The sequence below is a fragment of the Amaranthus tricolor genome, chromosome 13, assembly GCF_026212465.1.
Source record: "Amaranthus tricolor cultivar Red isolate AtriRed21 chromosome 13, ASM2621246v1, whole genome shotgun sequence".
NCBI classification, from domain to species: domain Eukaryota; kingdom Viridiplantae; phylum Streptophyta; class Magnoliopsida; order Caryophyllales; family Amaranthaceae; genus Amaranthus; species Amaranthus tricolor.
The window spans coordinates 12,349,712-12,366,784 of record NC_080059.1 but is presented as its reverse complement, the minus strand read 5'-3'; the positions used below and the strand labels follow the sequence as shown (position 1 = coordinate 12,366,784).

Genomic DNA, 17,073 nt, shown 5'->3' with positions numbered 1-17,073 from the left:
TGGCTTGTGCAGGTCTCGAACCTGTGACCTTCACATTATTAGTACAACGCTCTAACCAACTGAGCTAATAAGCCACATTAATCTATAAATTATTATTATTATTATTATTATTATTATTATTATCCAAAAAAAAAAAGTGAGTCGCCCAAAATTGGGCGATTGAACCATGGTTCAATCGCCCAATTTTGAGCGTCTCACCCACGGTTCAATCGCCTAATTCTGGGCGATTCAATTTTTTTTTTTTGAATAATAATTATTAATTTAAATTTTATTATTGTTGTTATTATTATTATTATTATTATTATTATTATTATTATTATTATTATTATTATTACTGTTATTATTATTAATTTTATTTATATTCTTTTTTAAGAATATAAAAAGTTAATTATTATTATTATTATTATTATTATTATTATTATTATTATTATTATAAATAAGAAATTTGTAAGGAGTGGCAATTTTGTAATTTTTTAAACTTCAGGGGCAAATACGTAATTTCGTAAGAGGGGGTGGCGATAAAATGAAAAGTTGTGGCGAAATTTAGTAAGTCCCTAAACATATTCACTCAAATATCAATTTCTCCTCTTTAGATTCAATTTACCAATTGCTAATTTAACTCATGTCTTCATCTTCAATCTAATCAACTAAAATCCAACAATTAATGATTAACCTAATTTTATAATTTCCACAAAATTCAAATATAAAACATAAAATTTCACTTATTAAAGATTTAAATCAAGCAATTGAATTTGTTTGAGTGGGAGTGTACCTTAAACATAAAACTATTTCAATTTCCATGACTAATTTCTTCACACCATCTTCTTCCTTTCATTCTATTCTCAAGAAACAAAAAAAATTAAAACCCAAATCCAAATAAATTAAACTAGATTGAAAATTCCATTTTAATGGGTATACCTTATTAATGGAGAAGAGGACCAACATTTGTGTGTTGGTCGAGTAAGGAAGCCACGGCTAGGGCACGGTTGACAATTGGCGGCAGTGGGTGGTGCAGATCGCGGTGGTTGAGCTGAGGGTGCTTGGGGTTTCATAAGTTTTGAGAATCTTTTCCCATTATAATGTTAAAAATAAAATTATTTCCTAGGGAAAAAAAATTTCTCAGATTACTGTCCACGTAGGATGGCTGGGAGAAATTTTTTTTTTCCTTTTTTTTAATATAACTGCTATCTCACTTAGCGGTTTGCTTAGGAATTTTAAAATAACCGCTTTCTCACTTAGCGTTTTGCATTAAATGATGTTTTTTTTTATAAAAAAATAATAATTTCCATAAAACCGCCATCTCAAGTGGCGGTTTTGTAGCTGTACAAAACGTCACTGCTTGTTGTTTTGTTCATTGCATCTCATTTCTTCTCCTCATTTAATTGTTGCCAGTTCTCTAAAAAAAATTCTACGCTCCTCATTTACTTCATACTCACAATTCCTCCCATTCAACTAAATTAATCAACTACATTGCCATCTTCTCCCTCTTTACTTGTTCATTTTCATCCTCATTTAAGGTTTGAATATAACCCTAATTTTTTTCAATTTGCAAATTGATTTTTTGTTCATTATTATTGTCATTTGAAGTTATAAATACATTGATTGTTTGTTACATTCTCTTGATTTCATGATTTAAGCTTACATTTTACACATTTGAAGTTGAATATTATGATTTGGTTTGTATGCATATAAAGTGTTTGATGAAATGCTTCAATGAAAGTTTACTACTTTGTAGGGTTACTTTAATGGTTTTGGTATATATTCATAGTATTGTTAGCTTTATATTTGAATTGAATCTTCTAATAAGTGTTGTAATAGTTTAATATTACACATTCTTGTATTCACATTTACACTTCCCTTACTCACAATCAAAAATAAAGTGTATGTGAAATCACATGAAAAACATGCTTGTGTTTGCAGAATATGAATCATTATCCCGTTATAGTGTATTGGGGTGGGGAAGTAAGTTATATTGGATCCGATGTTGTGTATAATGGAGGATTAAATACAGTGATGTTTATCCATCGTCGGAATACTAATTTTGAGGTGTTTCATAGCAAAGTCTGTGATGTAATTGGTTTTGATCGCAACTCTATTATGTTAAAAATGGAGATGAAATATCCGGTGACTGGGAAAAATGTGTTAGTCCCGATTAAGAATGATGAAAGCATAAATGCTCTTGCTTATGCGGTATCACAAGCCCCTGAAACGGCAATGGAGATTTATGTTGAATTGGTTGCAAATTTGGGTAATGCGAGAGAAGTCATGACTAGCATGGAACTTCCAGAATCAGGTCCTAATGTATGCCATGATACATTCACAAAAATTTTAAGTAATCCAAATTACGTTAATGAGCACTTGGATGAGTTTATCTCTCCAACTCATTCACGTGGCATTGGTGGTGGTGTAATGAACACCTTTTCCACGAGTCACTTGGGTAGGCGTAATGCGAACGAGGTTGACTCTTTAGATCAGGAGGATGAGCATGGAACTTCCAGAATCAGGTCCTAATGTATGCCATGATACATTCACAAAGATTGTGCGATATAAGGGTCATAATCAAGATTGCTCAGCACATTACAGTGACGACCATCCCCTCCTTACTTCTGATTTTGTTGCTGATCTTATCGTGGATATGATCGTCCAACCGATAATGGATCCTACCAGAGTGATGTTTTAGAGAATTTTTTGGACATTTGGACCATCCATTAAGGGTTTTCCCTACTGTCATCCCCTTATTTCTATAGATGGTACACATTTGTACGGAAAGTATAGAGGCACACTTATGATTGTTATGGCGATAGATGCAAATTCTCAGTTGTTTCCACTTGCCTTTGTCATTGTGGAGGGAGAGAGCAACGACACATGGAGTTGGTTCTTGGATTGTATAAGGCATTATGTCACTAAGAGGGACGGCTTATGTGTTATATCTGATCGTCACAAGGGAATTTTGTATGCAATGAATAGAGTTGAAAAAGGTTTGGAAGAGCCATATGCATTCCATCGGTTCTGTAAACGTCATCTTGTTTCAAACGTGCATAAGAAGTTCAAAAACATAGCAGTTAAAAACTTATTTGGTAAAGCTTCTGAACAGACAAAGATTCGAAAATATAATTTCTATATGAATCGCCTTAAAGAGCTTAATGAGGACGCGTACAAGTACTTAGCGGATGGTTCTATTCCTGAGCGCCAATGGACTTTGATTCATGATGGTGGGCATCAATATGGAGTGAAAACTACAAACATGTCTGAAGCGTTCAATGGTGTAATGAAGGGGGCCAGGTGTCTCCCAGTCACTTCATTAGTCAGGATGACATTCTTCCGGGTTAACGAATACTTTGCTACAAGGAGGGATTTAGGGAGAAACAGATTAGAGAATGGACATTTGTATGCCAAGAAACCAATTGATATGATTGATAAGAATGCTGAAAATGCACGTCTTCATGATGTTAGGATATATGACACATTATGTGGGATATTTGAGGTCACCACTGGTTGTGGCAACAGGATAGCAAGAAAAGGTGGAAAATGCTACATGGTTGACCTCACAGCAACATCATGCTCCTGTCAGAAACCAACCATGTTCAAGTTACTGTGCTCACATGTTCTTGCAGTATGTCGAGCTCGTAACATTTCATATGATGCTTTTGAGGACCCTTCGTTTCGCACTACAAAATACGTATCTACATATAAGAAGACCTTTATGCCTGCTCAAGACATGTTCACCTATGATTCTTGGAATGGTCTTACAATTGTTCCAGATCCCTCAACTAAATGTGGAAAGGATCGTTCGCAATCAACTCGTATACGGAACGAAATGGATGCACCGTTGACGCGTCCTCGTAACACATGTAACATTTGTGGATTTAGTGATCATAATAAGAAAACATGTCCTCGAAGGTCAACAAAGTAATTTTTTTCAATATTTTGTAATCATGTTGAGTCTGATAATATTTTGTGAATTTTATAACACTTATGTATGTAACAGCGATAATGGCGATGTCGGGCCTAGTTGATCCATCATTACTTACGCTTCAGGCAACACACAGGAGCTCAGCTGCCTGGGAGGGCTCTACTACCCAGTTGGTTACTCGTTAGCACTACCAAGCGAGTACGTTACATTGGAAGGTCGATGACAAAGTATTAGAGGTAGTGGTATTAGCTGGTTTTAGTTACATTCACAGTTTGTTGGGCAAGGGTTTAGAGCTCGATCGAGCTCTTAGCACTGCATTAGTGAAGAGGTAGAGGCCGGAGACTCATATCTTCCACTTAACGGTTGGCGAGGCAACGATCACGTTGCAAGACGTGGCAGTTATAATGGGACTTCCCATCGAAGGACAAGCAGTGATAGGTCATGGAGAGGAAAATTGGCCAGCATTAGTTCATGAGCTACTAGGGGTTTGGCCAGAAAACCCTCAAGACCCCACACAGCCGAAGATCTCACTGGATCCTCGTTGAAGTTGACTTGGCTTAGAGAGCATTTCAGTGTGCTAGAGGATGATGCGGTGATATTACAGTGGATAGACATGCGTGAGCGTACATGTTGTACCTGTTTGGATGCATCTTGTTTCCAGATAAGAGCGGTGACTCGGTGCAGTTGATCTATCTCCCTCTTCTAGGAGACTTGGAGCGGGGAGATGAGTATAGTTGGGGAAGTGCTACCCTAGCGTATCTGTATCGTAATTTATGTCAAGCATCTCGTAAGGGAGCCAAAGACATTGGAGGCTGCTTGTTATTGTTACAGATATGGTCGTGGGAGCTTATTTATATAAGGTGGCCTATAATTCGGACGATTCGACCCGCTGGGCAACATGATCAGGAAGATGACGCAGAGGATTTTGAACCGGTGTTAGGTTCACATCATCGTCGTGGGATGAATCCTTTGGCGGTGAGGTAGCAACATTCAATTCACTATTCAAATTCAAATTTTCACAATTTTATGATACATGAAAATATTAAACAATGTTTGTTTGTTTGCAGCTAGCTTTGCGTATATCTTTCGAGGTCCTACTCCCCACATACTCTCGTCTACTACAGAGACACACTTGATCGACAACGGGACGAGCAGGTTATTAACATTTACTATTTGTATTAGTTATGAATAAATTGTATTATTACTGAGTATATTGATTTCTATAACAGATGACATGGTAGCCTTACACAATGCCTAAGATGGACGCTTTGCCATACATATGTAGATTGGGCCACGAGATTTGGAGATCGCGTTGTCCACTTATTTGCTTTGACATCGTCGAGCTACATCTCCCGAATCGTGTCATGCATCAATTCGGTTTGGAGTAGGTTATTCCGCATGCCTGTGACACCCAACCTCAATTTCATGCGATTGATCGGAGGACTGGGGACAAGAACTACGTCGTACGACATAGATCGCAGGTAGATGCGTGGAATGACCGAGCATCTCGATTGGTTCGAGGAGATAACTACACCGGTCATTGCTCTGGTGCGTCATGAATTGGTACAGGCGTATCTCCATATTACGCCTAACGAACACCACATTTGCGCAGCCAGGTTGTAACATCTCGGAATAACTCGGGTCGTTCGAAAAGAGAAGATGACCTTTTAAAAACGAGGCAACTATAATCCGAGTCAAACCGGGATGTTAGAAACAGTTTAAAACGGTTTTGAAGTTAAGGAAAACGTGCGGATCGAGTTCTATTAGCGTTATTAAGAACTACTAGATAATAAGAAATTCTTAGCAGCGAATAATAACGAATAGTTAAATCTACTTATTACAACTTGAGAACGAAAATCGCCTCATAAAAACCAAATGTTCTTCTAACTTAACTAGAAATTCTAATGATTTATTTCTTATAAAACTTCTATATTCTAAAGATTTATTTCTTCGAGGGTCAATCCTCACTCCCCAGACCTGCAACTTAACTTACTGCTAGTCATTGCCCAGATAGGAAACAACATCATCGCAGGGTCGTTAAGACCAAAAGTACACGTCAGCAAACGTCGCATACCAGATAAATAATAACACAAGAGAAAGTTTTAATTTATTAGCTGACAATTCACAGAACCTTACGCTTCGATCATGCTTATTAAGAATAATTATTTTCATGTAAAGGTTAGTCAGCCATACTGCTGTACTATCCAGCCATACTGCCGGTACACTCCAAACTCCATAAGTGAGACAATACATTAGGGGGAGCTAACCCCTAAGCAAGTCTCTACCATAGACACTCGCCTTACTTCGGTGCCTATGGTTAAGTATGCATACCCCCGCGGTGGCTCATAATGCCCTCATAAACCGCGAGTAATTCTTTTCCACCAATTGACGTCATACTACGTCCACTTTAAAGTTAGTGAGGTCATACTACCTCTGCTTATCAAAAGATTGTATAAAAATTACTGATTCGAAAGATAATATTATTCGTACTATATATCCCTGCTTTACTTTTGTATATCATTATTATATGATACATCGGACTAGTGCGAACCACGCTGCGTGTACATACCTTAAGCAAGATAATCAACTCACAAGCGTCTTAATCAATTCCCGGTCACGAATCGACTTCCTACAAGGTTCAATCGTATTCGGGAAATAAGCACACATACACATTTTTCTCAAATCATCTATAACACACATATACAATCACATCCATACCTAGAATACTACACACAACATGAACATCCATCACATACTATAACATGGTAAATACACAAAACAGGACAGCCTATACAATCTGTCCAGAAACTCAACATAAAACTGTCAAATTAAAAATCCGACTTCACCGTTGTGTCCGGAAGGCGTCAAAACCCCCGGGTACCAATTTTCATAATTTATAACATAGTATAAGTATTTTTAACTTAATTTCAAAGCCAAAAATGTTCCAAAAACACATTTTTTTCACCATTTTCAAAACCTACGGGATTTCATTTTTTTTCATCACAAAAATATAAATTTCAATGCTTTATTTCCTATTAAATCTAAACAATAAAATTTACATAATTTTCATGATCACATACAAAATAAATTTTAATTAATTATATATTTTTTCTCAAAAATAGTTCTTTTTACACAAATGTACCCACACAAACACATCACATATATACATGTATATTTCTGTACCAACATTATAAATTTCTTCTATTAATCAATAAAAAATAAAAATAAATTTCCATCACCACATACATTTTTTTATATGAGCAACCATTTTTTATGTATATATATATTTTTTTTCAATCATTCATCAAACAATTCTTCACACACATGTAAACATATCTAAAACCCTAAAAACCATACATTAATTTAGATAGAAAAACATCATACTTCCACACATGAATTTTAAATCATGAACAAATCATAAACTATAAAATAACACACATAAAAATCATAGAAATTTAAATTAAAACTTAAAAATAAAACTAGGTTAAGAATTACTCACAATTGCACAAGGACAAAACACCAAAATTGATGAACCAAAGGGGTGATTAGGCGTGAGGATTAGAGCATTTGGGAGTGTTTTCTTTACTTGCAAATGATTTTGAAATGAAAGGATGTAAGGTAAGGAATTAATTAAGGAATTATGGGATTTAATTGTGATAATTTCCTTAACCATTCAATTGCCAAAATGGAAGTTACAATCTTCCCCAAATCCTTCATGTGGCCCGCCAAACCCATACACATTCCCACTTTTTTTTTTTTTTTTTTTGAAATTAAAGATAAATTAGGAAAAAGGTTTGGACTTAAAATGGTTTTAATTGCCTTAAAAGTTGAAGTCTCATGATTTAATCTACTAACAAAATAAATAATAAAAAGAAATATATTTTTCTAAAAAGAATAATAATAATAAAAATAATAATATTACTAGCAAATCTTTTAATATATCAGGAAAATATCGGGGTGTTACAGACTACCCCCCTTAAAAAGGTTTTGACCCCAAAACCTCAACGTACAAACACAAACACACAACAATCAAACACAAAACACACAACAATCACACACATAAAAACGACAAAACAAGCACACAACAAAAGAAATAGATCAAAATAAACCTCAAAGCGCGCAAAATTCTACCGCTTCCTACCCCCCTTAAAAAGTTACGTCCCCGTAACTTACTAACCTGAGGAAAAAGATGCAGATACTTCTCTCGCATTGAAGCTTCTGTTTCCCAAGTTGCCTCTTGTGACCGATGATTTGACCATAGAACCTTAACCATTGCAACATCTTTTCGCCGAGTACTGCGAACCTTTCTATCTAAAATCTGAACAGGTTGCTCTTCATAGGTGAGGCTTTCATCAAGTTCTAACGGTTCCGGGTCTAAGACATGCGAAGAAGCCGCAACATAACGTTTTAACTGGGAGATATGAAAAACGTCATGAACTTTACCCAACGCATTAGGTAACGCTAACCGGTAAGCTAACTTCCCAATCCGCTCCACAATATCATAGGGACCAATGAAACGCGGGCGTAACTTCCCACGAGCACCAAAACGAACCACACCTCTCATCGGAGACACACGGAGTAGAACTTTGTCACCCACTTCGTACTCATCAGGCCGACGTCGGTGATCGGCGTACGATTTTTGTCTATCCTGGGCTGCCTTCATTTTATCGCGAATTAACTTTACTTTCTAAGTCATTTGCACAAGCATATCAGGTCCTAAGGTGACAGATTCAGTAAAATCATCCCAACATACAGGACTACGGCACTTACGACCATAAAGTGCTTCAAACGGAGCCATTTGAATTGTTGCCTGATAACTGTTATTATAAGAGAATTCCACTAAATCCAAATGTTCATCCCATGAACCTTGCCATTCCATGGCTATTGCTCTCAACATGTCTTCTAGTATCTGATTGACACGTTCAGTCTGACCATCCGTCATAGGGTGAAAAGACGTACTATGAAGAAGAGTGGTTCCCAAAGCCTGCTGTAATGATTTCCAAAAATGTGATAAGTATCGAGTATCACGATCGGAGACAATAGTACGAGGTATTCCGTGATATCGAACAACGTATCTAATATAGGCACGAGCAAGTTGTTCCATATCCCACTTACAGTTCATCGGAATAAACCTTGCAGACTTAGTAAGCCTATCCACAATCACCCAAAGAGTATCATTACCAGCCTTAGTTCGTGGCAACCCTAACACGAAATCCATAGATATGTCATCCCACTTCCAGACCGGGACTTCCAGAGGTTGCAGTAACCCAGCTGGTCTTCGATGTTCACTCTTAACCTTTTGACACGTTAAACACTTGGAAACAAAATCAGCAATATTCTTTTTCATACCAGACCACCAAAACATGCATTTTAAATCTTGATACATCTTATCCCCACCAGGATGAACCGAGTATCTAGAATAATGAGCTTCGTTCAATAATTTTTCCTTCAAGGAGTCACACCCATCCGGCACACACCACCGTCCTTTAAAACGAAGACTACCGTCCTCATGAATTGTAAATCCTTCAGCTTTCCCTTCACTGATCTGCTCCCGAAGTTTAATGAACTTTGGGTCTTCCAGTTGCTTAGCCATAATCTCTTCGAAAAAGTTAGGTTGAATAGACAAGGCACTCAACTTGGCTTCCAATTCCCCTTCTTGGATTATCTCCAAGTTCATTCTCCCAAACTCCTTACACAACTCCTCAGAGGTTAGTAACGCTGAGACGGAATGCCTCGATTTCCTACTCAAAGCATCAGCGACTACATTTGCACGGCCTTCGTGATAGGAAATCTCCAAATCATAATCACTGATAAGTTCTAACCAACGTCGTTGGCGCAAATTCAACTCGGATTGAGTGAACAAAAATTGCAAACTTTTATGATCCGTAAAGACCTTGCATTTGACACCATAAAGGTAATGTCGCCAGATTTTCAATGCGAAAACCACAGCAGCTAACTCCAAGTCATGTGTTGGATAATTCACCTCATGAGTCCTTAGTTGACGTGAAGCATACGCCACCACCTTTCTATCTTGCATTAAAACACAACCTAATCCATGTTTGGAAGCGTCACTGTAGACAGAGTATTCCGAGGATGGATCAGGTAAGGTCAACACAGGGGCGGTAGTTAACTTCTCCTTCAATAACTGAAATGCCTTCTCACACTCCTCAGTCCATTCGAACTTCTTTTCCTTCTTCATCAAGGCTGTCAGTGGACGAGCGATGCGAGAAAAGTCCTTCACAAAACGACGATAGTATCCTGCTAATCCCAAGAAACTCTGGATATCTGTAACATTCCGAGGTGTAGACCAATCTCGAACAGCTGCTACTTTTGCTGGATCAACGGAAATTCCTTCCTTAGAAACAATGTGACCCAGAAAAGCCACTTGCTCTAACCAAAATTCACACTTCGAAAACTTAGCATACAACTGATTCTCTCGCAGAATCTGCAAGACTATCCTTAAATGCTCTTGATGTTCTTCTTGGCTCTTGGAATATACCAAAATATCATCAATGAACACCACCACACACTTATCGAGGTACGCGTTAAAAACCCGATTCATCAACCCCATAAATGCTGCAGGTGCGTTGGTCAACCCAAAAGGCATCACGGTAAATTCGAAGTGTCCGTATCTGGTTCTAAAAGCTGATTTACTAATATCCTCCTCCTTGATACGTAACTGATGATATCCGGACCGCAGATCAATCTTGGAAAAGACTCCTGCCCCTTGCAACTGATCAAAAAGATCATCGATCCGTGGTAAAGGGTACTTATTCTTAATAGTGGCCTTATTAAGTTCTCTGTAATCAATACAGAGACGCATCGTTCCGTCCTTTTTCCTTACAAACAACACTGGGGCTCCCAAAGGCGACACACTAGGTCTTATATAACCCTTCTCTAACAACTCCTCCAATTGGACTTTCAATTCCTCCATCTCCTTTGGGGCCATTCGGTAAGGAGCTTTTGAAATTGGCCCTATCCCAGGGATTAAATCAATCGAGAAATCCACATCCCTTCTTGGCGGCATACCAGGAAGTTCTTCTGGAAAAACATCTCTAAAATCACAGACTACTGGAATGTTCTCAAGCTGCAACTCCCGCTCCCCTACTTTACTTATACTACACAGAAACCACGGTTGCCCTTGCTTGATTAACTTCCTGACCTTCAATGACGATACAATTTTTATCCTCGGTCCCTTAGGAAAACTCCTATATTTAACCTTCTCCCCCCTAGGTCCACTTAAAGTCACTGACTGTTCTTCACAATCTATTATCGCTTTTTATCTACTTAGCCAATCCATCCCAAGTATTACATTTAGATCATCCATTTCTAGAGAAAATAAATTACTTGAAAATTTTACTTTCCCTGTCTTAACCGGCACTTCACGGAACCAACGTATTACAATGAAAAGTCTCTCCAGAAGGAGTGGAGACTGAAAAAGATGTTTCCTCGGGGTTCTCCAATTCTAAATCCTTAACTCTAGACTTTGAAACAAACGAGTACGATGCACCAGAATCAAAAAGTACTTTAACGGATTTTGTATTAATACAGAACGTACCTATGACCACATCCGACGCCTGCGCTGCCTCCCTCGAGTTAACTGCCGAAAGCCTGCCGTCGTTCTGGGTAGAAGTAGTAACACCTCCTTGATTACCACGTTGGCTTGAAAAGAAATTCTCGTTTCTAGCATTTTCCGGTCATTGCTGAACACCGGAGTTATTTCCCGGAAACCTAGGGTTTGAGGCACCTCCCAAGTTTCGGCCAAAACTCCTACCATTGTGATTCCCCCTTCCAGCTTCATTACTACTTCGTCCGTTAGTGAGTTTTTGCTGTTGGAAACCTCTATGATTTCCCCCTTGCAACTCTTGTTGTCCTATGCGAGTATAACACTCGTACATTCTATGGCCCGGCTTACCACAGTAAGAACAGTCCACTAACGCACCCCGACAGTCCCTTCCTGGGTGGTTCTTTTGGCATCTCCTACAGTTGAAGATTCTTTCCTTCCCATTACGATCATACAAAGGCTTCTGCATTCTAGCCTCAAATCTCGAATTTCCCCCATTCTTGCTGTTTTGACCAGGATGGAAACCTTTCTCCTGAAAGCCTCCAAACGGTTTGTGTTTCTTAAATTGATTTTGGACTTGATTACTCGTATTCATATCATTCTGATACACGGGTTCTTTTCTCTTTTCTCCGCTATGACCCAACTTCTCTTTTTCCTTCCTGATAACATTCCCAATCTGCGCAGCTCTCTTATATAGCTGGTCTAACGTATCATATCTATCAGTCTCAATGTGTTTTTGGATCTCATACGATAGACCTAACTCAAAACGCTGTATTTTCTTTCCCTCAGTTGGGACATCGTCTGGGCAAAACTTCAAGTATTCCATAAATTTCTGATAATATTCATCTACCGTTAGGTTTCCCATTTCGAACCTAGCAAACTCATTTGATTTGTCCTTCCTAACATGAGGCGGATAAAATTGGTCCCTTAACGCCCCCTTAAATCCTTCCCAGCTTAAGTCACCGTCGTTTTCTGATATCAACCTCATCTTACTATGTGTCCACCAATAGTCAGCGTCTTCCACTAGGAAGAACGCGGCTTGGTCAACCATGAGCTCAGCAGGACATCTCACCACGCTAAAAAGCTTGTCAAATTCTCTCAGCCAGTTTTCCAACATAGAAGGTTCACCCTTTCCACTATAAGTCGAGGGTTTACTCTGGGCTATTCTCTTACTAATTGACGAAGCCTTTTCCTCCAAGGATTTCGGTCTCGGATTCCTTGCACCAGCTAGGGCCTTAACTAGGTTTCGAAGCACGCGATCAGAGTTTCCTCTTGGCACGGACCTTTTCAAAAAGGGTGGCATGATGGCAGGTATACTGCATTAGGTTAAACAAGGTATGTAAATACATTACTACATCGTTTGTGGTTAAGGAGAAAAACTCATTCTGTTATAGTTCTAAAATAAACAAGGTAGTAGCCCTAAAGGAAAAAGGGTTGAACAATGAGTCTATAATCAAATCTATTCATTTTTCCATAAATACAATACTGAATCGATTCTACTTATTAATGTTTAGATTTTTAAAAACAAAATTCAAATTCAAAACAATAATACCATATAATTCCAATCTAAAAGAAATAATTGGGTCTAGATTCCCACATAATCATTGTTCAAATACTACAAAAGTCCGAGATAAACAACCAAATCATTTAACCAACAAAATTGTTCACAATTATTCTTCTAAGGGACTAGACATACGAACTCGTACACATGCATAATCAAATAAAATAAAAACAATCAGGCAAATAAAGGCGACGCATCCAGACGGTCCTGATCCTCCATGTATTGATCAGGGTCAAAATCAGCATCACCAGAGTCATCGCTAGACGCGCTATCGGAATCAGAAGGAGTTCCTACAGATAAGGAATCACTCATAGTAAGTCGCGCTACTGAATCAGAAAGCTCTAAAATTATTGGCTCAGGTGGTTCCTCCTCCCACATCATGATCTCACTTTCTTCCTCACTCATGAGATCCTCTCGCCTCACCGGCCAACCCCCTAGAATAATTACCCCGCTATCATTATCACTCAACATTCCATCTCTATCAGCTAGTTCCCCCTCCTCATCAGCATTATATCCATCCCCTAAGTTATCCTCATCAGGCTCTTCTACCACTCCTAAGGAATCCTCCTCCATAAATTCTCCCTGCTCCTCATCAGAATTTTCTTCGAAATCCTCCTCAAATTCCTCTTCTGGGTCCTCATCGGGGTCCTCCTCCGGGTCCTCTTCTGGATCCTCCTCGGGATCCCTCTCGAAATCCAACTCATCGAAGATTATAAATAGCACTGAGTTTGGGTATACTACAGGAACATCCTCCTCATTACTATCTCTCCTTGCCCCACTAGGTTCTGGAACGTCAACTCCGTCCCGACCCTCATTTTGCACTGCTCTTACCCTTCTGTCAATCTCTAGGTGAAACTGGTCACTCCTCTCTTTCAGTGCAATCATCTCCTCTTCCATTATTCTCTCATACACTAGTTTGGACTTTTTGTAGATCATTTCCATCCGTCGGGTGTAATCCAAATTACTTTCCCCCTCTTTTCTATCCCAAATTCCCAGAGCCTCTATTTCTGCCCAGGCTGGGGCATTAACTAAAGCTCTCCAGGGTTCCTCTCGGGTATTAATTCCCTCTTCGGCCGGTTTTTTTCCTTTATCCATGAAAGAAAGTAATAATCGAACTTCCTGACTCACAAAGAAAGAAAACAAGACAATTAATTTCTGAGATAAGACAAAGATAGATAATTCAAAGCATCAGAGATATAAACACATAAATCCTATCATGCACACATCAAAGTTATCCATGACAACATACTTGAAGACACCAAGCACAACTCATCATATCCCCTTAATGTCTACCCCTTTTACTCTCGTCAATTTTTTTTTTCTACGTTAGTCTATTGGTACAGATAAATAACACTAAATAAAACTCCCGCTCTGATACCAGTTGTAACATCTCGGAATAACTCGGGTCGTACGAAAAGAGAAGATGACCTTTTAAAAACGAGGCAACTATAATCCGAGTCAAACCGGGATGTTAGAAACAGTTTAAAACGGTTTTGAAGTTAAGGAAAACGTGCGGATCGAGTTCTATTAGCGTTATTAAGAACTACTAGATGATAAGAAATTCTTAGCAGCGGATAATAACGAATAGTTAAATCTACTTATTACAACTTGAGAACGAAAATCGCCTCATAAAAACCAAATGTTCTTCTAACTTAACTAGAAATTCTAATGATTTATTTCTTATAAAACTTCTATATTCTAAAGATTTATTTCTTCGAGGGTCAATCCTCACTCCCCAGACCTGCAACTTAACTTACTGCTAGTCATTGCCCAGATAGGAAACAACATCATCGCAGGGTCGTTAAGACCAAAAGTACACGTCAGCAAACGTCGCATACCAGATAAATAATAACTCAAGAGAAAGTTTTAATTTATTAGCTGACAATTCACAGAACCTTACGCTTCGATCATGCTTATTAAGAATAATTATTTTCATGTAAAGGTTAGTCAGCCATACTGCTGTACTATCCAGCCATACTGCCGGTACACTCCAAACTCCATAAGTGAGACAATACATTAGGGGGAGCTAACCCCTAAGCAAGTATCTACCATAGACACTCGCCTTACTTCGGTGCCTATGGTTAAGTATGCATACCCTCGCGGTGGCTCATAATGCCCTCATAAACCGCGAGTAATTCTTTTCCACCAATTGACGTCATACTACGTCCACTTTAAAGTTAGTGAGGTCATACTACCTCTGCTTATCAAAACAATGTATAAAAATTACTGATTCGAAAGATAACATTATTCGTACTATATATCCCTGCTTTACTTTTGTATATCATTATTATATGATACATCGGACTAGTGCGAACCACGCTGCGTGTACATACCTTAAGCAAGATAACCAACTCACAAGCGTCTTAATCAATTCCCGGTCACGAATCGACTTCCTACAAGGTTCAATCGTATTCGGGAAATAAGCACACATACACATTTTTCTCAAATCATCTATAACACACATATACAATCACATCCATACCTAGAATACTACACACAACATGAATATCCATCACATACTATAACATGGTAAATACACAAAACAGGACAGCCTATACAATCTGTCCAGAAACTCAACTTAAAACTGTCAAATTAAAAATCCGACTTCACTGTTGCGTCCGGAAGGCGTCAAAACCCCCGGGTACCAATTTTCATAATTTATAACATAGTATAAGTATTTTTAACTTAATTTCAAAGCCAAAAATGTTCCAAAAACACATTTTTTTCACCATTTTCAAAACCTACGGGATTTCATTTTTTTTTATCACAAAAATATAAATTTCAATGCTTTATTTCTTATTAAAACTAAACAATAAAATTTACATAATTTTCATGATCACATACAAAATAAATTTTAATTAATTATATATTTTTTCTCAAAAATAATTCTTTTTACACAAATGTACCCACACAAACACATCACATATATACATGTATATTTCTCTACCAACATTATAAATTTCTTCTATTAATCAATAAAAAATAAAAATAAATTTCCATCACCACATACATTTTTTTATATGAGCAACCATTTTTTATGTATATATATATATTTTTTTCAATCATTCATCAAACAATTCTTCACACACATATAAACTTATCTAAAACCCTAAAAACCATACATTAATTAAGATAGAAAAATATCATACTTCCACACATGAATTTTAAATCATGAACAAATCATAAACTATAAAATAACACACATAAAAATCATAGAAATTTAAATTAAAACTTAAAAATAAAACTAGGTTAAGAATTACTCACAATTGTACAAGGACAAAACACCAAAATTGATGAACCAAAGGGGTGCTTAGGTGTGAGGATTAGAGCATTTTGGGAGTGTTTTCTTTACTTGCAAATGATTTTGAAATGAAAGGATGTAAGGTAAGGAATTAATTAAGGAATTATGGGATTTAATTGTGATAATTTCCTTAACCATTCAATTGCCAAAATGGAAGTTACAATCTTCCCCAAATCCTTCATATGGCCGGCTAAACCCATACACATTCCCACTTTTTTTTTTTTTTTTGAAATTAAAGATAGATTAGGAAAAAGGTTTGGACTTAAAATGGTTTTAATTGCCTTAAAAGTTGAAGTCTCATGATTTAATCTACTAACAAAATAAATAATAAAAAGAAATATATTTTTCTAAAAAGAATAATAATAATAAAAATAATAATATTATTATCAAATCATTTAATATATTGGGAAAATATCGGGGTGTTACACAGGTTTACATTACTATCCGACATCTACATTACTAGTACGTCTTCTTTTAACACTCATAACATATACTAATACTTTTATGTGATTCTTTTAATAATATAATGATAACATACAGGCTGAGCGCATCCGATCAGTGCTCATACAATGCAATGACACGATTCACGGGGGTCGCTACATCGCAAGTTGATGTGGGGTATCAGCTATGTTCTCAGACCCTTGGCTCCATTAACGCGTCATTGATCGATGCATTGAGTCAGGCGGGGTATGAGTACCTCATTCCAACTCCACCCATCATTGGGAAGGTAGATG

At 37.5% G+C, this 17,073-nt stretch overlaps 1 non-coding gene across 1 annotated transcript; it reads right to left on the bottom strand.

The window, feature by feature from the left end:
• Positions 1-74, bottom strand: TRNAI-AAU (transfer RNA isoleucine (anticodon AAU)). Its single transcript has one exon. It is a non-coding gene; the product is annotated as a tRNA-Ile (tRNA).
• Between the last annotated feature and the right edge of the window lie 16,999 nt (positions 75-17,073).